Below are 19,141 nucleotides of genomic sequence, written 5' to 3'. Positions count from 1 at the left end.
AAACCTTTTTATTACTGCAGAAGCAAAACCCCACACACCTGGTTTATTTTGTTGCAGGTAAGCTTTTAAAAATCTTTGATTCTCAAGGTAGCTTGCAAATGATTCAGAATTCTTTTTTGATATACAGCAAAGGGATATTTTCTTTCTGTTACTTTGGGATGAATCATATGGCTGAAAGCAAGTACAGGATGAATTTAAATTCACATCTACTGGACCTATATTGGACATAGTTCACTGAAACTATACTCACTTAAAACTCCACCCTGCTGTTACAAGTTATATTAATATTGGTAATACAACACAAACTGTAATCACTTTTTACGTATCCCCGTAATCTAAAATAGACTTTCTCAAACTCTAAAGTGGTGCTCCACTTTCTAATGATGGTGTGACAGGTTCCCCTGGGTGTGCCACCTGGAACTGGGATACCACGGAGCCTTCTGACCCACCAGCCTGCGCTCCTTCTCACACTGTTCTGATGCGACAAGTTGCAAAGCCCTCCAAGCTTTCACTTTCATCAGCATTCACATGGGTAGGGACACACCCAGCTGCAGTCACATGCGGGTTATCTAACCACCAGCCTAGGATCTCAGAGCAGTACCATCCTGCTCTGGTCAAATCTGGCCAGTATATGGGTTTAACACCCAGTCCGCCTCTCCCTTAGTATGAAGAGGACTATGCACACTTGTGGTAACCACGCTGAGATTTTCCCCAGACACCTTAATCAAATGCACCCTGGTTTGGATTAAAACATGAAATAAGTTTATTAACTACAAAAGGATAGATTTAAAGTGATTATAAGTGATAGCAAACAGATCAAAGCAGGTTACCTAGTAAATAAACAAAACCACAAACTGATCTTAACGTACTAGATAAGTAAGATATGAATTAGCAAATTCGCACCCTGAGAGAGAAACAGACTGGCAGATTCTTAAGGCATAAACTGCCTTGGCTTTTCAGCTTGGGTTTCCCAGGTTTTCATACACAAGCTAGAAATCCCTTTAGTCTGGGGACCATCAATTCCCCCAGTTCAGTCTTTATTCCTCAGGTGTTTCCAGGTATGCTTGTTTTGTAGGGAGAGTGAGGTTCCCCCCATGATGTCATTTTCCCCCTTTTATATCTTCTTCCCACTCACTGGAAAGCTCTTCTGCTGTGACCTGGGTCAAATAGTTCCCATTGTATAGTTCTATCTCTGAGAGGTTTCTGTTGTACACAGTTCCTGGGGTAATCCTTGTGTTTGTGTGCACTTCCTCGATAAGCCATTAACATTTTACCTGAAAGGCTGCTTGCGGGTGTGTTTCAGCCTCACATGTTTCAGTAACACATGCATAGCCAAACTTCATAACTTCACGTACGACAATAGCACATACAATCCAATGAGATATTACTGTCTAGCAGATCAGGACTTTTAGAATTATACTTCACAAGGCATACTTTGTATAAGACATATCCTAATTACATGACAGTAGTGAATATTGGAGTGCCAGGGTGTTACGGATGGCTTTTCCTCACTCCCATAAATTTGCACTGACAGCTAAAAATTAATAAATTCTTCCTTAATACCATTTTGCCATGTAAACAGTTGGTGGACACACATGAGACCGAACAGAGGTGGTCCATGGGTTTGCATATGAGATGTTGGCCATAACGTGAATAAGTTTGATAAGCCTTGCTTTAAAATAACTGCCTGACCTATTCACCCTGCCTGGCATGATCACTGAAATGTCATGTTTTTGTGTTTGACGTTTCATGTATCTAAATATTTGCTCTGCACAGTTTTTTGGAGTGCATCAAAACTAGACATCAAAGAATTATTACTCTGTCTACCTACTCATCGCTTCTGAGGAAGATGGATTTCCTATGGTGATGGAAGAACTTCTCCTATCTGTTTAGTCAATATCTACACTGAAGCGCTACAGTGTAGCATTTCAAGTGTAGACAAGCCCTAGGAGAAAGTCACTTCAATCTGCAAAATGGGGATAATCCTTTCTTCCATTGTCTTTCTCTTTTCTACTCTGATATAAGACAAAAGTAAGTTCTTAATGGCAAACTGCCTCTTCTTTTGTATTTGTACAGTATTTAGCACAATGGGTGCTGATCTCAACTGGAGCCTCAAGGTACTATCCTAATCTTAATTTTAATCTTAAAAGCTTCCCCCCCCCAACTTGAAATCAATCTTTAGGGATACAGCAGCTGAGTCAGAGCTCTGCTTAGAGAAGGCTAGCAGCCAGCAATTGCAACTCTCAAATGTGCCCAAGGATATATGGGTACAACACACTTTGTCGTGTTGCAGTCAGTTCATAAAATGGCTCAGATTGCTGCATCCATTTGACTGTTAGAGATAATAAACTCTAATTCTTCTAATCTTAGTCCCATCTACACAGGGTCAGCTGTTCAAGTCCTTCTCCATTCCTTTCTGTCTTGAAGCTGTTGGAAAAGCCACAGCTAATCAAACTAATGCTTAACTCTGAGACCTCTAATTCATTAGACAAAAGATGGAAAAATAACTGCTTTGTAAGCATAACAAATGACTGCAGCAAATCTTGTAAGATTCTCCCAAGTTATCTCTTGGCCTTGAGCAACAGGTAAACACCTTGATGTAATAGCCCTCTTTTGTAGTGCATGGGCATCATGTTATCAAATAACTCCTATCTTAGTAGCAAATGGGATGTAGATATATCATGGTGGTTACTTGTGAATCAGACCTGCCAGTAGAGAACAGAGTTTCTGAAATGTGTAGCAGTTGTTAGTTTTATGCAGCTCTGGCATGGATACATAAGGCAAAAATGAGCCTACTTGGTTTTAATTAAGCCTTGGAAGTTTCAAAGCTAACTTCTCTTTTAGTGGAGCAACTGGCAATGTCTGTCTTGAGGTGCAAATCAATTTTAGCACTTGAAGCAGAAGTATGATACATCAGTTGCACACTCTACAGAGTGTGCACTACGTGTGTTAGGTGCGAAGGAAGCATTTAATTTCAATCTGTACTCTGATAAGCTTCTGCTCTGTTGTATGAAGCAAACATTTCAGGTTGAATCATAGTTTTTAAAACTTCAAGATGTTTGTGTTAATTGCATTTGCTGCTTTGCCTATTTATAAACTTTGTGTGTAATCATATTTTAGTTGTTTATCCTTCATATTTTTGCATTATATTTTCTAACCCAGTTCATAGTTCATTACTCTAGCTGCATATTGGGGAAAGTCAGAATTGCACAAAAAGCAACATTTGAAATGTGTAGCTTCAAGCTTTTAATTGTTTCCACATTTTTTTGCTGTGAATGCAGCTGATTTAGAAACCCTAACAGGTTTGTATTTAATTATATTCATAATTAGGAAGGTAGACTTGGTTTGATTAAGATGGTGATATTTTGCCAAAAATTTCTCATTTCCCACCATAGTTATTCCAGGTTCAGCTCTACCACTGGTAGCAATGGTAGAAGTACTAGTTGACAGGCTTCTGGCATGCTAATCACTGTCCTCTAACCTTATTGACTGTGTCTAAAAGGCTAGCAGAATTTTTTTTCAGTGCTAGTGCTCCCACTGATATTGGCATGAGTGAAACTGACCTTGTATTAGCAATGGTCAAATCTTTTTTAGAAGTGTTAGTGTGAAGACTCATAGCTCAAAATTCTTATTTTTTCATTTTTACTTGCTGATATCTGACAATGCAGGCACACTTATTTGCTTTTTGCTATAGATAGGAACCAAAACCAGTACTGTCGTCTTGAATTTGTCCAGTTAATTCTGCATTACTATATAACTCAGTTACTTAAGTCAGCAAGGTGTTTAATGTGTAAAATAGCATATACTTGGGCACAAAAGTAGGTACTTAAGTTTGTACCAGTGCAAGCTAGCTTGGACAGTGAAACAGAAAACCCACCTTTAGACCTGGGCTTAGTTTTACAGATGTGGCTCTAAAGTTTGAGAATTAAAGATGCATCTGCCAGGTGTCTGGGGGAAGGTGCAGGTGCTATAACTTTTTGAGCAGCAATTTTAAGCAAAGGACAAATTCACAGGATAATGTGGTAGTGGATAGATCTCAATTTTCTTAAGACATCTTTGTCCCACTTCAAAAAATGAATGGATAGATAAAAACCCCATCTGAGGTAGCGAAGAATGTAGTGAGTATGAAAGCAATTCATTTTAAAAAATACACTGAGGCCAGTTTCATTTTTCTAAGTTTCACTTAAAAACATTTAATTTGAAATTCTGGTTCAGGTTGCAGCACCTCTAAGGTGAGTCACTGTGGTAAAGGGTCACACCTTTGCTGCTGGACTGGAAAATGTTTGCAAGATGGAGATGTGTCCAAGTTTTGTAATGGAAAGTTTGAAATGGTAAAAGCTTATAGAGACTCATTAAAAGGAAAACTTAAACTTAGAAGGATCTTTTGAATTGTTGGGAGTTTCCTATATCTTCAGTTTTTCAATAGTCCTGACAATGTCTTGTACTCATTAAAGGTAACCTGCAAAGCTTTTTAAATTTATTCATGTTTTCAGCCCATGAAAATGCACTCTGTCAAAACCCTTGTCTTTATTATTCTTAACTTTAAACAGTGGTTCAGAACCCCAAACTCCTAGAGAAACTGAGTGACTGTCACTGCTTACTTAGCCTTTACAGAGAGGTAGCAATATTTAAGTCTTCGTCAACAGCGTTAACTCGGGCTCTTATTTGAGTGTGGCCCCTAACCTCTCTCCTATCTTTGGTGGTGCTTTCAGTCTGAGCTATCTGGCCCATCGTGGGGCATTGGTTAAAGATTAGGGTTTCACTTGGATTGGTAACTTGCCCACTGAATTTTCAGCAAGGATGTAGGTTAAATTAGAGTGCTGATAGTCCTCTGATGCCTTTCCACAATTCCAGTATGTGCCCAAAAGGACAGACAAGTTCTCCCACAATTAACTGGGAAAGAATCAGAGTGGCTCAGGTTACTGTGACACAAAGAACCATGGGATAGGAGCCCAGAAGTCCAGTCAATTCAGGATGCAGAGTTTGGGTATGGCTGCTCAGACCTGGGCTATGCTGATCTGGGTGCTCAGATCTGGGTGCCAGTCATCTGAGTTGCTTCTGAAATGAAGACAACCCAGAGTGCGGTAAGAGGAAAAAACTTGGACTTCTAGGAACTCTGACTACTGCTCTATGATTAGTGTGTGTATGGGGTCTTTGATATTTCTATTTTGTGAGCATAAAAAGGTGTGTACAAAATGCAAACTTTAAGGAATTAACTTATAAGTTTCTTGTCTTTAATTTGGGTCACTTGAACAAATGTTAACATATAAGGGTTATCTCTTATTTCAGTAAAGCTTTACAGATCATGGTTAATGGATACAAAAGTCATAAGATCTATCCTGATGCTTTAAAGATCTGTTTTTTGGATCACAAATGGGAGAAATTACTTGAGTCATGACTAATTGTGAAACCTACATGCAAGTTTACTCTTGTGATTAGTTGAAGTCATGTCAGCTGAAGCTTTTTAATCCAATAAATTTCAGTGTGCATATTTAACCATGTACAATTCCTGAAATACTGCATCATCTGGTTAAGGTATGTAGGAAACTGAAACTCTGGTGCAGTTATGGCGTAACTCATTGGTTCTTCACTGGGGGTCCGAGAGCCCTTTCAGGGAGGATGCAGGGCCCCACAGCTAAAACACAGTGCCCTGAGCCACGATGCCCCCCCTTTTCCTGCAGGGCTGAAGCCAGGAGCCCTGGTGGTCCCCCTCTTCCTCCCTGTCGGAAGCCGGGAGCAGTGAGGGACTGAAGCCCTGAGCCCATGGGCAGAGTTGGTGGGGGAGTGAGTACAAAAGTGTTGCCCCCACAAACTGCAGTGCCTTACCCAGAGTGGGGCAGTCTGGGGACAGCTCTGCCCCTCAACCTCCTCCTCTACCCCAGCTCTCTCAGGCAAGCCTATGGCCAGGTTGTTGCGGGGACACCAGAGCCAGGCAGTGCAGGACAGGTGCTTCTCTGGCTGCTGGTGCCATGGAGTGTGCAGCCATGGCATTTCCCCATCTGCAGCTGCTGCCCGGGGTTGCAGCTGCTCCTCAGCTCCCCAGCCCCCTTTGACGGCTTATGCAGCCAGTAAGAGCTACCTGGGTGGGGGGGACCTGTTTCTGTGGTTGGCAGAGCCCTCAGGGAGCTGCCAACACAGGGGAGACCTCCCTGCACACAACCCCTAGCTACCCCTCTCCCTGCACTGTGAGTGGTTTTCAAACTTTCTGAGCTGAGTCCCCCTTTGAGTTGTATTTTTTTCAGTTGTGTCCTCCCACAACCCAGATGGGCTAAGTGGCCTGCTGAGGGGAGTCAGGGGGTGGAGGTGGCACATTCTGCTTTGACCTAACTATGCGGAGTTGGCCCGAGTCCCACCGGCCCTTGGCCGCCTCCCCCCCAAATCAAACTATGCCTATGCCCAAGGGTCCCTCCAGGCTTGGAGCCCTGAGTCTCCCCTCTCCACTCTGGAGTTTTTATAGCATGTGGGGGGGAGGGGGGGCTCAGAAAGAAAAAGTTTGACAATCCCTGACTTAACTGACATAGAGGTTAGGACCATCCGACCAAGTGGCGTGATTCTTGAATGCTGGGGACCCTGGGGAATCAAAATTGTAAATTAGCAACATTTTTTAATCTAAAATTTCTTCTATGAAAGTGCTATAGACCTTGTTTTAAGTCCTGCTTATATAAATAAATGTTGCCTCTCAACTCAAACAAGGAGAAAGTTTAAAAATAATTTTTAAAACTTAGGTGGTATTCATTGTCACAAGATTACTGAGTCCTAGAATTTAGCAAGAGTCAAAAATATTATTTTAGGACCTAAGATTCCTTAACACAGCAGCTTTTGGGGAAACTTCCTACTTTTGCAATTCTGCCAGTAGCAGTAATGAGGTAAGCATTGGTACAGATCAGCTGATTGCATTTTTACCCTGCTGCCCTCTAATTCTGAGCAGGTCTGTATAATAGTACAAATAGTGGCCACCAGTCTGCTGTAGTGATTCTATCATTGCTGCCACTTGGTAGTGCAGTGGTGGGAGACTGCTTGAAAATATTCAATATGTAAAAGAATTAGCTGTGTTTTTAGGAGGACTGTCACCTTCTTCTGAAGTATAGATACCAGGTTTTGTGTAGCTCTGTATATGGCAAATTTATGAAAACTAATGACCTAACTTTCATATTGGTAAATTTGCATATAGCCATAGACACTTAATCTTCAAAGTGTGCCTTTACTGCTTGTGAAAGGGGTTGTTTTGACAGCCTTGGTAAAATAAAAAACACTCAGCAGCAGGACAAACTTCCTACGACTTGGTGGTGCTGGCAGGGCAACTTCGTTTAGGGTCAGTTCAGTCTCTGGCCCTTGCAGGACTTTACCTGTCTGAATCTGCCAGTTATTACTAAGTGTGGTGACATGGGACAAAGTTTGACTAAGGAGGTAAATTGAGACCCACCAAATGCCCTATAGATGGGAGCAACTTTGAATCCCTTCTGAGTTGGTCTGGATTGGTGATCTCCAGGAGAGAGGCTATAACTAGTTGAGGGATCCAGTGCCCTGATAAGTGCTAATGTTTCCTCCTCAAGAATTAGGGTATGTCTTCACTACCTGGCGGGCAGCGATCGATCCAGTGGGGATCGATTTATTGCATCTAGACTAGATGCAATAAATTGATCCCCGAGCGTTCTCCTGTCAACTCCTGTACTCCAGCGCCGCAAGAGGCGCAGGCAGAGTTGATGGGAGAATGGCTGCAGTCAACTCACCGCAGTGGAGACACCATGGTAAGTCTATCTAAGTATGTCGACTTCAGCTACGTTATTCACATAGCTGAAGCTGCGTATTTAGATCGATTCTCCCTCTCCCCCCCCCCCCCAGTGTAGACCAGGGCTAAGACTTGCTTTTTGGAAAGACAAGCTTCTAAATTCTGGTCTCTTTGGAGCTTACACACATGATCTTCTCTTCTTTGGACATATGGGCAAAGATTCCCTCGCACTGTACAATTAAGTAGCTCACAGTGGTCTTAAAGGGACTAACAATACAAACCATTAAAAATACACTAAAACGTTTAACACAACATCCTAATTCATTTTTTAAAGTGTTTTCAATATAAAATTACTAACAATTACTATTATTCCAGGGTCTTTACACTTAGGGGTCATTTTATAGAGGGAGACTTACATAAAAATTCCCCATTTTTTGTGGAGGAGATGGGCATAAGCAGGATTTGAATCTGTAGTATGGACCCATTTCCCTCTGGTAGTAGAAGCAGGCTGTTTATCCTATATGGGTATGTATACACTTCAAGCTGGGAGTGCAGTTCCCTCTAGCGCTCATCAAGATAGCATGGTAAAACTAGTGTAACTGTAGTGGTGGGACGTGCTAGCTGCTCTGAATAAATGCGTAGGGTCTTAGGTGGGTGTGCACTTGGGGCTGCTAGCCCATCCTGCTACTTGTGCTTCCATAGGATGCATTCTGTTTGTAGCATGCTAGGTCTGAAAGCTAATATGAGTGTGTCTCCTTGAGCTGGGAGTTGCACCCTGAGCTCAAAGTGTAGACATAACTTCTGTGCACCCATCTGTAGAGGGAAATGTAACCCACTTTGCCAGCGGGTTACAAAACTGTGTGCGCACATTATGGGAATTAGGATTTTCATCATGCTACCTAATTTAAAAGCAATTGAATTTTCCCCAGTTCTGCTGACTTCATCTCCAGCAAGTTTCCTTTATTTGCCTCGTTCAGTTTGATATTGAAAGCTACACCCTACTTAAGCACAGATGCATTGTAGGATGAGTTTCAGTAATAGCATTAGTAACACAAAAAAAGGAATGAAGTTTCATTTACTTTTAATCTAGCTTCATGGGCACACTAATGCAGTCTTCCATCTAACTTTCTTCTTTCATTTCCTTTAATTTATTTGACATGGATTTTTCTAAACCAAGTAACGCAGTAGTATTGTTCAAGTTTAGTTTTTGAAATTCTTGTATTGATAATGTAACCAAAAAAATAATCTCTCACAATGTGATCTGCCCTGCTCACTGTGCTAAATGGTGTAATATGTCTTGTAAATTTCACCTCGTTATTTCCTGAGTCTAGTGCTGAGTTTTCAAACACCAGTCTGAGGACTATGACCAAATACCTTAAACAGCTATTATTTCTTCTCTAGTGTGGGGATCTGCCTTGATCACAGCAACTGGGGGCAATATCTATGTAGCTCTCTATTGGACCAACATCTAGAATTGCAGCTTTGTCTATTTAGAGCAGTTCACCCTGGTTTCAAAGTTTGCCTAATTACGGTTGGGGTAGAAATATTCTGCTGGCTGTAAGTGAGGCAGGTTCAGACTGCACTAGCAAAATATTTAATCCAAAGAACAATGCTGGATTACTACCTCATCTTGACACTGTGCATGGACATTTTGTTCTAGTCTGAGTGTAACTTGCAAGATTGGTAGGCTTGTGGCTATTTTCTGGAGCTTTCTGAAAAGATGCAACTAAGGGTATGTCTACACTACGAAATTAAGTCCATTTTATAGAAGTCAAGTTTTAGAAGTCTATTTTATACAGTCGATTGCATATTTCCACACTAAGCGCATTAAATCAGTGGCATGTGTCCTCACTACTGTGGCTAGCATCAATTTACAGAGCGGTGCACTGTGGGTAGTTATTCCACAGTTTCCGCGGTCTCCGCTGCCCATTGGAATTCTGGGTTAAGCTCCCAATACCTGATGGGGCAAAAACTTTGTCACGGGTGGTTTTGGGTACATGTCAGCCCCCCTCCCTCTCTCTGTGAAAGTAACAGCAGACAATCGTTTTGCACCTTTATTCTGGGGTCCCGTCCACCATCCCCGCTCAGCCCGCTGCCTGCCTGGATGATCGGAACCCCAGGCAGGCAGTGGGCTGAGCGGGGACGGCGGACGGAGCCCCAGCTCCTGTCAGCCGGTGTCCTGGCTGCCGGCCCCGCTTACCCCGCTGCCATGCTTGCTATACCACAGCAAGCATGGAGCCCGCTCAGCTCACTATCACCGTATGTCTCCTGGGTACTGCTGGCAGACGCGGTACTACATTGGTACACAGCAGCAGCTCCTTGCCTTCGCGGCAGACAGTGCAGTAGGACTGATAGTCATCGTACGTCTCCTGGGTGCTCCTGGCAGACTTCGGTGAGGTCGATCAGGGGCTCCTGGACAGACATGGCTACCCTCCTCTTAGAGCACAGAATGGGAGTGACTCCAGTTGTTCTCCAAGTTTCATCTCAACGGAATATCATGCGAGCTGGAGGTTTCTGCCTTTAAGCTGCTCTCCCAACCGGCAGCACCGCGCGGTCACACCTATCCCAGCCTGCCCCTTGCTCCCATGGCTCATGAAGTCTGGACAGTAGTAAGGAGCAGTTCAACTTGTGGAATGACAAATCCATAACGAAGGATTGCACTCTATGGACCATGATAAGATTATTTTAGAGTCCTAGATAGCATTTCGTCCCTATAAGACTTCATGAAAATTTTCCCCCACCCCTAAGAAAAATGTTAATTTATCAGAGCAGCTGAAAGGGTAAGGAACCCAGGACTATAACTTAGAGACTGCTTCCATATTATTTAACTCAAAATTGATGATATAATTCAAAGTTAAAATTTCACAGTGCGGTCTGTTTAAGACTAAATACAGGAGGGGAGTCGGAAAAAGGAACAGTGACCTGTTTCCACCCGGTTTTGAACCAGGGACCTTTCGTGTGTTAGAAGAACATGATGATCACTACACTACAGAAACCCAACTTGAATGTATCCATTGCGTGGTCCCTATTATACTTTATGTAATGTGTAATTGTGTATTAATAGTTTGGTGTGTCATGGGGCTTCTTTTTTTGCCACAGACTTTGCCAAATGCACAGGAATGTTTTCTCTAGCTACAGAAGCTACCTAATGCAATGTCTATATCTATGGCCTTCCTGCAGAGAAAGCTGTCATGTCCCCGTCCAAGGCTGACACAGCGACCTGACTCGGACAGGATCACTAGCAAGGCATGATACTTTTGCTGTTAAGCAAACACAGCAATTCTTTCCTGGCCTCTGCCACTGAATGCCTCCATGCATTAAACTGTGCCCTATCAGTGCGGGAGGACTGCATGAGCTTGGAAAACATGTCATCGCGAGTGCGGTTTTTTTTCGCCTTCTAATCTGCGATAAGCTTAGGGATGGAGATGATAGGGGGAGTGTAGAAACATTCTATGCTCTATGATCCTGGGGGGACTGCATGGTCACCTGTGCTGCCAAGTTCGCCATATTGACCAAACAGGAAATGAAATTGAAAAGTTCCTAGGGATTTTCCTGTGTACCTGGCTAGTACATCGGAGTTCAAAGTGCTGTCCAGAGCGGTCACAATGGAACACTCTGGGTAGCTCCTGGAGGCCAATATCGTTGAATTGCATCCACACTACCCCAAATTTGACCCAGCAATGTCAATTTCAGTGCTAATCCCCTTGTCGGGGAGGTGTACAGACATCTGTTTTAAGAGCCCTTTAAGTCGACAAAAATGACTTCATCGTGTGAACGGGTGCAGGGTTAAATCTGCTAAATGCTGCTAAATTTGACCTAAACTTGTAGGGTAGACCAGGGCTTAATTGCTGTTTGTTCCAGATATATTAGGCTGTTGGAGGCTTAAGTCTATCAAAGCCTATTGACTGTGCCATGTAGGAGTTACCTTCTCATCATCTTTCTGTCAGACTGTAAAAATCACTTAATATTGTAGTCTCATCTCCAATCCAGTGGGATGAGATGGTGGGGAGTTTTTTTTTTCTTCACTGAATTATGGAAGATCTTAGCAGATAAGAACATAAGAATGGCCATACTGGGTCAGACCAAAGGTCCATCCAGCCCAGTATCCTGTCTACCGACAGTGGCCAATGCCAGGTGCCCCAGAAGGAGTGAACCTAACAAGTAATGATCAAGTGATCTCTCTCCTGCCATCCATTTCTACCCTGTGACAAACAGAGGCTAAGGACACCATTCCTTACCCATCCTGGCTAATGGCCATTAATGGACTTAACCTCCATGAATTTATCCAGTTCTCTCTTAAACCCTGTTATAGTCCTAGACTTCACAATCTCCTCAGACAAGGAGTTCCACAGGTTGACTGTGCGCTGTGTGAAGAACTACTTCCTTTTCTTTGTTTTAAACTGCTGCCCATTAATTTCATTTGGTGGCCCCTAGTTCTTATATTATGGGAACAAGTATATAACTTTTCCTTATTCACTTTCTCCACACCACCCATGATTTTTTTTTATACCTCTATCATATTCCCCCCTGTCTCCTTTTTTCCAAGCTGAAAAGTCCTAGCCTCTTTAATCTCTCCTCATATGGGATCCGTTCCAAACCCCTAATCATTTTAGTTGTCCTTTTCTGAACCTTTTCTAATGCCAGTATATCGTTTTGGAGATGAGGGGACCACATCTGTATGTAGTATTCAAGATGTGGGCGTACCATGGATTTATATAAGGGCAATAAGATAGTCTCAGTTTTATTCTCTGTTCCTTTTTTAATGATTCCGAACATCCCGTTTGCTTTTTTGACTGCCTCTGCACACTGCGTGATCGTCTTCAGAGAACTATCTACGATGATTCCAAGATCTTTCTCCTAATTAGCTGTAGCTAAATTAGCCCCCATTATATTGTATGTATAGTTGGGGTTATCTTTTCAAATGTGCATTACTTTACATTTGTGCACATTAAATTTCATTTGCCGTTTTGTTGCCCAATCACTTAGTTTTATGAGATCTTTTTGAAGTTCTTCACAGTCTGTTTAGCTCTTAACTATCTTGAGCAGTTTAGTATCATCTGCAAACTTTGCTACCTCACTGTTTACCCCTTTCTCCAGATCATTTATGAATAAGTTGATTAGGATTGGTCCTAGGACTGACCCTTGGTAAAGACCACTAGTTACCCCTCTCCATTCTGAAAATTTACCATTTATTCCTACCCTTTGTTCCCTGTCTTTTAACCAGTTCTCAATCCGTGAAAGGATCTTCCCTCTTATCCCATGACGACTTAATTTACGTAAGAGCCTTTGGTGAGGGACCTTGTCAAAGGCTTTCTGTAAATGTAACTACACTATGTCCACTGGATTCCCCCCTTGTCCACATCTTTGACCCCCTCAAAGAGCTCTAATAGATTAGTAAAACATGACATCCCTTTACAGAAGCTATGTTGACTTTTACGCAGCAGTTTGTTCTTCTATGTGTCTGACAATTTTATTCTTTACTGTTGATTCAACTAATTTGCCCAGTACTGATGTTAGACTTGCCAGGATCACCTCTAGAGCCCTTCTTAAATATTGGCGCTAATTAGCTATTTTCCAGTCATTGGGTACAGTAGCTGATTTAAAGGATAGGTTACAAACCATAGTTCCGCAATTTCACATTTGAGTTCTTTCAGAACTCTTGGGTGAATGCCATCTGGTCCCAGTGACTTGTTGTTAAATTTCTCAATTAATTCCAAAACCTCCTATAATGACACTTCAATCTGTGATGATTCCTCAGATTAGTTACCTACAAAAGACAAAGATTTTTGTCTAATTCTTAGCTTTTAAAATCTTGTAAAGTAAGGATAATTGCCTATTTTGGGGTGGAGGGAAATCAGTGGAATATTTTTTGTTAGCTCTGTTATGCTAAAGTTTTAATGAACAAATATTCTGTTTATAATCTGGAAACTTTCAGCTAACTATCCTTTTCTAATCAGATTTTTGATGCAGGGTTTTCTCATTTCAAATCCATAGCTTTGGTCACAGATCAAAATGAGTTTGGGCTGGCATCTCATAAATCCTAGAGAAATATTGTCCTATATTGCAAAAAATGATGCAATTGACTACTTTCCTAAAGTTTCCTATGCTTGTAGATTAAAACTGCTTGGATTGTGCAACCGAATGACGCTAGCCAATATCTCCAGTCCTAGACACAACCCTAGAAACCTCCGATATGTACCAGGCTTGTTATCCCAAGGGGATATGCTTCAAATGCACTGCTTCAGGTAGAATAAACAAATGAATGTATTAACTACAAATGATAGATTTTAAGTCATTATAAGTCAAAGCACAAGAATTCAGATTTGGTCAAATGAAATAAAAGCAAAATGCATTCTAAGCTGACATCAACACTTTCAGTGCCCTTACAAATTTAGATGCTTCTCACCACAGGCTGACGGTTGCCTTTCAGCCAGGCTCTCCCCTTTGATCAGTGCTTCAGTCTCTTGGTGGTGGTCTCTGTAGATGGGAGAGAGAGCATGGCAAACGTCTCTCCCTTTTTATCATGTTCTTTCTTCCCTCTTGGCTCCACCCTCCCCCCCTTCAGAGTTAGGTGAGCATTACCTCATCGTAGTCCCAAACTGATGAAGGGAAGGGGGGTGACTCACTCGAGAGTCCAACAGATCCTTTTTTTGCTGCCTAGGCCAGTGTCCTTTGTTCCTGTGAGGCTGGGCTGGGTTTGTCCTATACATGCCCTGATGAGGTGTGAACTGCTCCTGGAGAGTTTTGCCTGGGCTTGTTTTAAACCCTGAGGACACATTTTCAGCCTCATAACTATATACATAAAATTACAACCTATAACATTACTATAGCAACAATGCTCAGTGCATTATGAGCCTTCTGAAGACACCTGATGTGACAAACTTTGCATTGGATACCACACAATCATATTCTCAGGATGAACATGGGGGTGCGGGGTGCTCTCCCGAGGTACAGAGTGTCACAGGTGGTCAATGACAAAACAGCTTTTTTAAGAGAAATATTTTGGTTTTAGCTGTAGGATCAAAGCAATTAAAAAGACTTTTTTTAAACCTGCCAGCGTGCACAGGTCTTTCTGTCCTGGCATTGTCTCTTCTCCTTCAAATGATTGAGGAGAAATGGCTTGTCTCTTTGTTTCCTGAACGTTTTTCCCTGGTATCCCATATTAAACTGAACCAATATATTCATATGTTAAATCTCTTAACCAGATCAACATACATTATTCATAAATTATTACAGAGCAGCTCCACTTCATCACAATTACCAGTGGTTCTCAACCTATTTACCATTGTGAGCCGCATCCAGTGCTACCTGTATGGCCCTGAGGCTATCACATGGGCCGCAGCTCTGTGCTGATTGGGCCGCAAATGGCTGGTGGGCTTCAGGTAGAGAACCATTGATCTAGATTGATTTGTATAATGTAAAGCAAAGTATATCACCTATTAATTTCTGCATCAGGGCTGTAGTTTGAGCTATTACATACTTTTAAGAAGATGGCCAGTTGTGATTTAAAGATTTAAAGTGAAGGAGAATCTATTACATCCCCAGGTAAGTTGTTCCAATGGCTGATTCCCTCACTGTTAAGTTCAAACTGAAAATAAAGTGCAAAGTTTTTGTCAAGCTGCAACTTCCAACCACGGGATCGTATTGTGCCTCTCTGGCAGATTAAAGAGCCACCTACTACTTGAAATCCCTTCCCCATGTAGAAACTTGTAGATCGAGGTTGGCAACCTTTGAGAAGTGGTGTGCCAAGGCTTCATTAATTTAAGGTTTTGCATGCCAGTAATAAATTTTTATATTTACAGGGGCCCCCCAACAGAACCCCAGACTGGCAGAAAGCTGAGTGGTACCAGTGGCCAAGACCCCGGCCGGCAGGGGCCGGCGGCCAGAACCTCAGACGGGCAGCAGGCTGAGCCGCTCAGCATGCTGCCGGTCTGGGGTTCCGTCTGCCACTGGCACCGCTCATTCTGCTGCTGGCCTGGATGGACGGAACCTCAGGCCAGCAGTGGGCTGAGCAGGGCTGGTGGCGGGACCGCAGTTGGCAGGGGCCGGTGGACAGAACTCCAGACCGGCAGCACACTGAGCCGCTCAGCCTGCTGCCAGTTTGGGGTTCCATCCGCTGGTCTGGCTGCCAGCCCCACTCAGCCTGCTGCCAGCCCGGGGTTCCATCCATCCAGGCCGGCAGTGGGCTGAGCGGGGCAGGGACCCTGGCTGATAGCAGTGTGCCACTAAAAATCAGCTCGCGTGCTGCCTTTGGCATGCATGCTGCAGGTTGCCAACCCCTGTTGTAGATCATGGTCAAGTTGTTTAGGTAAACTAAATTGAGTTTCTTAAGTCTCACTATAATATGGTATATTTTTTTCAGAACTTGAATAATTTTTGTAGCTGTCTTCTGAACCTTTTGCAGCATCCTCTTTGAAGCATGAACATTTGAACTGGAGGCAGTATTTTCAGTAATGGTCCCATTAATACCTTATCCAGAGGTAATAAGTCTTCTCTGCTGTTGCTTGACATTCCCCTACTTATACGACAAAGGATTATGTTCTCCCTCTTAACTGCAGCATTACATTGAGAACTCCTATTCAGTTGGCTGTCATTTCCCTGAAGTACTTTCCACTGTCACTGGATTCCCAGCGTGACTTGCATTCTTTGTTTCTAGACATATATATTTACATTTGGCTATATTAAAATGCATGTTGTTCAAATGACTACATTTAAAAAGTGATCCAGATTAGTCAACATAACTCCTCTGTCCGCATGGTTTACCTCTCCAGTTTTTGTCATCTGCAAATCTTAATAGCAATTCTGTACTCCAGATCACTGATTGCTATTGAATAGCATTGGACCAAGAACTATTGGATGACTGTTCTCCATTTACAATTACTTTTTGCAGTCTGTCAGTTAACCAGTGTCTAGCCATTTAATATGGGCTGTTCTGGAACAATTGACATGAAGATGTGATGGATTCTTCAGTTTGAGTCTTTAAGATTGGATATCTTTCTAAAAGGTATGATCTAGCTGAATAAGAAGCAATATATGAATTACTGAGTGAACGTTATGGCCTGTGCGTTGTTGGATGTCAGACATAGTGATCATGATGGTCACTTCTGGCCTTAAAAATCTCTAGGACTTTCTCTTCACTATTAAAAGACTAGCAAAATTGTAGGCCAGGGCAGAAGTGCATTGGGTAAAGTTCTTTTGGCTGGTGCGGGGAGGAGAGGCTCTGAGGGACATGGGAGGAAAACAAAAGGAAGTGTTTCAGTGCCTGCCAGCACATGGTTTTGTTAATTCTTGTACTATTAACATGAGAAACAAATGTAAAAATAGGCACCTTCTTTATTTGACAGATATTGAATATAGTGTGATATTAAAATGTTGCTACAGGAGCTTTTCAAAAATATGAAGCAAATATATGAACCTGCAAAATGAGCCACCTTATTGCATATTTCATTCTCAATAAATGTAAGGTTCTATATACATCAGAAAAAGTGGTGTTTGAAAACTAGTTTCAGTCAGCTTACCAGGTAGCTTGTACAGATCTTGGTGAATTGTGTTCACCAGTTAAAGTCTACTCTAGGAGTGCTTCTACACATGTGTATAGTGTATCTTATGAATCTCGTGTAGTGTACAGTTCAAACTGATCCACTTAAGTTGGTTAAGGGGAATAGAACTGAGCAGTATTCTGAAGCTGTTTTACAAATTTTCAATTTCTCACTCTTCCAGAAGTAGAAAGGGCTAAGTCAAAATCAAAGTTAAAGCGCAAAATACATTCCAGTCTGTTTCAAAATCAGGCAAAAAACAGAAAACCAAAATGACACACAATGCTTTCAGACCTAAGGAATGAAATGTTGGGAATGTTACAAACCAAAACGTCAGTGGGCATGCTCCAATTAAAAGTAATAGTGAAGCAAACTAGTTTCAAAGCATTATCTGTAGTATTACTTACCCCAACCAAACTTCTGGGGCATGGGGTGGGTGGAGAAGATTTATTCTACATCTAAACTACTGCATGCATTAATAGTTTTCATATGAAATTACTAACCTGGTAAAATGTCCAGAGACAACTTTGGCAAGCTGTAACCCCATACACTGCTTCCTCCTATTAGGAACCTTTGTCTCCATGCACCTGTCAGCTAAAAAGAGAATAGTCTTTTGTTCATAAAGATTTCAGAGCCTGTCACCCAGATCTCAATTTGGTATAGGGCTAAATTTCTTCTTTAATGACAGATTCCGGAAATAGCAAAATCCTCACACTTCAGCTCTACTTCTGTTAAATAGGAAAAAGTGAAATCTTCAAAAATTAAATCAGGAGCTATAGGAAAACTGTATTGATGCAAGTATGATATCTACTGGGTGTAGGTTAACTGATATGGTGTATGCGTGGATACATTTTTGTGGATTAAGAGAAACCGTTCTCATTGCTGATGTGGAAGACTACAGTTGGGTAAACTCCAAATTTGAGACTGATGTCTCAGCTAACAGTGAAAGTGTCTGTCAACCTTTCCAGACTTCTATACCCCTTTAAGGAGTCTGATTTGTCTTGTGTATCCTAAGTTTCATCTCACTTAAAAACTACTTGCTTACAAAATCAGACATAAATATAAAAGTGTCACACTGCACTATTACTGAAAAATTGATTACTTTCTCATTTTTACCATGTAATAAAATAAATCAATGGAATATAAATATTGTACGTATATTTTAGTGTATCGTACTATATAAACAAGTTGTATGAAATTTTAGTTTGTAATGACTTTGCTAGTGCTTTTTATGTAGCCTGTTGTATAACTAGGCAAATATTTAGATGAGTTGATGTACTCCCTGGAAGACTCTGCGTACCCCCAGGGGTATGCATACCCCTGGTTGAGGACCGCTGATGTAGACTGTTTAGAAAGGAGGATCTTAGTAAATATCAACTACACCCACAGCCTTAATTCAGGAGGTGCAGTAGTCCATGTTGAATACCTGTGTGGTGGAATTGAGGAGTACAATAAGGCCTTGTCTAAACTATTCATATTTTTAAAACCTTTTCTGATAGAATTTTTAAAAACATTCCTACATGGTGTCTGGAGCCCAAACATTACAATTCTGTACTAGTGTATAAGAGCGTAGTCTGATCAATGAAAATCTAAGGGGGGGGGGGGGAAGACACCATAAAGGAAAATTTTATTTCTAAGAAGCTACAGTAGAAATCACAAAATAGATAGAAATTTTTAAGTAACCTAATCTGATGCTCTCTCCCTTTAAAAATAACTAAGCTATACCACTGTAACTGGTACTATAAGTACAAAAAAACTTGGTGTTTAACGTGGTTTTACAATATGTTCAAATATATCTCTATCAATATTTTAAAAGCTTGGTTATATATATTGTATAGTTGTGTCCAAAACAAATAGTAAACCCCAACACAGTCTA

General features: G+C 41.7%; 1 protein-coding gene across 20 annotated transcripts in view; it reads left to right on the top strand.

Moving 5' to 3' along the window:
* NUMB (NUMB endocytic adaptor protein) overlaps positions 1-19,141 on the top strand; it is a 148,405-nt gene that overhangs the window by 20,956 nt on the left and 108,308 nt on the right. Inside the window, exon 1 of one of the 20 annotated variants that reach the window (XM_043515690.1) lies at positions 6,844-6,866. The exons of the other annotated variants lie outside the window; for them this stretch is intronic. The gene's annotated coding sequence lies outside the window, so the exon portion shown is untranslated. Of the gene's footprint in view, positions 1-6,843; positions 6,867-19,141 lie in introns of those variants that run through there. 20 annotated transcript variants of the gene reach the window in all.

This window comes from Dermochelys coriacea, chromosome 6 (assembly GCF_009764565.3).
Source record: "Dermochelys coriacea isolate rDerCor1 chromosome 6, rDerCor1.pri.v4, whole genome shotgun sequence".
Taxonomy (NCBI): Eukaryota; Metazoa; Chordata; order Testudines; family Dermochelyidae; genus Dermochelys; species Dermochelys coriacea.
This window is presented reverse-complemented; position numbering and strand designations above follow the sequence as displayed.